Source organism: Microtus oregoni, unplaced genomic scaffold (assembly GCF_018167655.1).
Source record: "Microtus oregoni isolate MIOR12 unplaced genomic scaffold, Mior012 000047F_ref0000412, whole genome shotgun sequence".
NCBI lineage: Eukaryota > Metazoa > Chordata > Mammalia > Rodentia > Cricetidae > Microtus > Microtus oregoni.
The window spans coordinates 8,947,540-8,951,141 of record NW_024543221.1 but is presented as its reverse complement, the minus strand read 5'-3'; positions in this window follow the sequence as shown (position 1 = coordinate 8,951,141).

Sequence of the window (3,602 nt, the reverse complement as noted above, 5' to 3'; positions counted from 1 at the left end):
TAGCATTATGGTCTCTATTGCCCTAAGACATTTCCACCCACAGACACCCAATCTAATGTTGAAACATGCTCTGCTATTGTCTACTACTAGTTACGTTTTTTTCTCTTATTTTTAATTGTTTTATTATGCTGTTTGTTGTGATAAATGTTTCCATAGCAACATGATCTGAGCTCTGACATAGTGCAATCTCACATGCGTTCATGTTCTTCACGATACACTTTTACATACGAAAAGACTAGGTTTGTGCACATCTACACGTTCACATACACGTACATGTGTGTGCATACACAGTGTTGATTTTTAAAAATTAACATCGGAAGCACTGAAACTATAATGAAAAAAAATGAGGTGTTTGGAGAACACACATATTTATCATACAAATGATGTTCTGCATATTCACCGAATTTTAAGGTTGTTTTCTGAATACAAAACCACATTGTATACATTTATAAAGACCTCAGAGAAAATCTGGGCTAATATGAATAGTGTATGAAATTAGTATATAGGATTGAAGAGGTGTGCTCTTAGAAACATTTTAATGTTTAAGTTGCTTTTGAGAATTGTTAGCTAGTGAACAATTAAAATGCTGTTGGAATAGATTCAAGGCCAATTAATTTGGATTCAGATTATTTTTTAATTGTAAGAAATCTATGACTGCCAACAAGGGCAATTAATATACTTTTATTTGCGAGCTGAAACAATTCAATGTGAGCCCCAAGATGTGCATTTTCTAGAATACAGCAATTTAGCTTTCACGTTCACACTGGAAATGTGATTCTAACAATAAACAAACCCAGCAATGGAAGGCAAGAAAACACTGCATCATCACAATGACCTACGCTATGCTTTGTCATTTTTCATATAAATTCTATAGCTCTTTTGCCCTGTTTCTGGACCTTGATGTATTTAAAAAACCATTATACCGGTCATAGTTCTGTTCCCTTGGAATGAGCTGATTTATACATTTCAAGTAATTCACTTGATATTTTTCTATCAACTTAGCTGGTTATTTGTTGAAAGCAATTCACCTGCCCACTATCCTGGCCAAAATCTGACACACTGGAGATGGCGTTGTTAGTCTGTCTTTCTCTGCCATCTTACCCCTGAGTTCCACATCTGGAGGCTGTACCTGTGCTAGTACATACCCCTGCTCTGTTCTGCAAAGGCCTTGGGCGAGGCTGGCTCTGTCCTAGGGACCTCCCCCCACCATTCCATATACCTTCCCAGGTGTCCTTTAGCCCTGGAGTCCCTCGTGTACTACTTTTCTGGGTGATTCTCCCAGACTTCGTTCTGCCAATCTCTCACTTCCATGCAGCCATAATAGCAGTGTGCTTGCATGGACTGAACTGTCCCCAAAGGCTCGCATGCACAATGCTTGATCGGCAACACAGAGCCGCTAGGAGTTGGTGGGGCCTTTAAGAGTTGAGGCCCAATGGGATATCCTGAGTCACTGCTCATGTAAACCCAAAGGGAATGGTGGGAGTCTCTTCCCTTCCTTCCTTCCTTCCTCTCCCATTCTTCCTGACCTTGGACTTAGAGCTTTTGCTCTTCTACATCCTTTGCCACGGTGCACTGCCTTATCACAGGACCAAAGCAACACGGCCAGTGAATCTTGGATTGAAGTCATCAAAGCTGAAGTCCAAAATAAATGGGATTTTTCTTTATAAGTGTAAGTCTGGGTCCTTGTTATAGTAACAGGAAGTTGACTATGAAAATAAACTCCATTTGTGGCTGACAGTATAATGCCACTCAGGGAAAAAATCCAGTTCTTTTTTTACAATGGAGGTGTTACTTTTAAAAGATGTATTTGGCTAAATAAATATACTTTTCCTATAAGCAACACGATCAATAGTAACTATAATAACGTTCATTATTATGATAAGAGTACTTGTATTTTAAAAATACAGTCAGTGCTCCATCCCATACCTAAATACAAAACCTAACTTTTGATTGTAGAGTGAATCCAAAGCCTCAAGAGATATTTACAGTTCTTTTCCCTAAGCATCCAAGCAAATGAAGAGCAAATACACAAGAAGATGATTGAAAACAGCCTAGTAAACCTGTCGTCTACCTTGAAACAAGGCTCTTAGTTAAGTGTAGATGCTAACTGAAGACACATTATTGGTAATATAGACCACAAACTTTGTTGAACTGAAATATTCAAGTCCCTAAAAAATATGTTCTGCTGAATATAAGAGATTAATTATTTTAATATTTATTTTACTTACTGAGCAAAAGTGTGTGTGTGTGTGTGTGTGTGTGTGTGTGTGTGTGTGCACGCACATGTCTCTGTCACGTGCCTATGGGCGTATATGCATGTGGAGACTGGAGTTTTTGAGAGAGTCTCTCAGTGAACCTGTGGAGCTCACCAGTTTGGCTACATTGATTGGATGGTATAAATGAGAGAGCTAATCGTCACAGAGATCCCAGATGCTCAGTGCCACACTTGGCTTGTCGTATGGGTGCTGGAGATCTAAAGGCAGGTCCTCATGTTTGTGAGGCAAGCACCGTGATGTCTGAGCCATCTCCCAGCTCATATTAATTCTTAACATATTTAACAACAACATATATAACAACCTGTACACACACTGTCTTTGCTGTCTACTCATTTTACTTCTGGATGTTTAGCCTGACAGTCCCCTGAGAAGATATGAGCTGCCATAACGTCTAGGAAAGACTGCTTCGTTAGTGACCCAAGACACCAGCGCTTCTCTTTCTTTTCCCAGTAGAGGCCATGGGGCAGCTGCCTCCTCTTCCTAGTGCCTCTGAATCTTCTTTTAAGCTTGCAAAAAAAGCCTGTGTATCAACTAGCTGTCTACACGGGTTTCCAGCCTGGTAAAAAAGTCTTTCTCAGAGTCACATGGAAGTTTGGTCCCAGAACTGAAAGTCAAGCTGAGGGAGCTAAAGGGGGGGGGGTGCTTTTCCTCTTGGTGGCAGGTGAGCACCATTAGGAACCCAGGCTCTGACAAGAAACGGACAGATATTGCTTCAACATCATCAATCTGTGTCCTTTCCCGCCTGGAGGGCACCCACACCATGCGGAAAGAAGCAACCATCCTCTCAGGGTACATCTTGTCCCCTTTACAATAACTCTGAACTCCCAGAGGATTCAGCTTTTGGGTTGTATTTCGTTTTGACAAATCACTCAGAAGGCTGCCAGAGATAATAATCTCCCCCCGAGGAACCACATATTTCGCATGTCTGCTTTCTTCTTAAACTGGAAGGCTGGAAGTGTGAGTTTGGCGTAATGTCTTTTCCTAACTCCACCTCTAAAAGTTAGATATTAATGGAAACAATTCTCTAGCAATTGCTTTCATGCTGGTGTCAACACTTAGTTGTTGTTTTTTTTTGTTTGTTTGTTTATTTGTTTTAGTTAAGGGCTCAATTATGTTGCCCAGGCTTACCTGGAACTCACAGTTAATCCAGCCTGGTCCTGGTCTAAACTGTGGCTTTTCTTCTCTTAGGCTCCTGAGTGTTGGGATCTCAGGTGCATACATCCACACCCAGCTCGGATTCACACTTTGTTTTCTTGAAGGCCTCGGGATGTAGTTCAGTTCAGCTTGCCTAGCCTGTGCAAGGTTCTGGGTTCAATCCCCAGCATT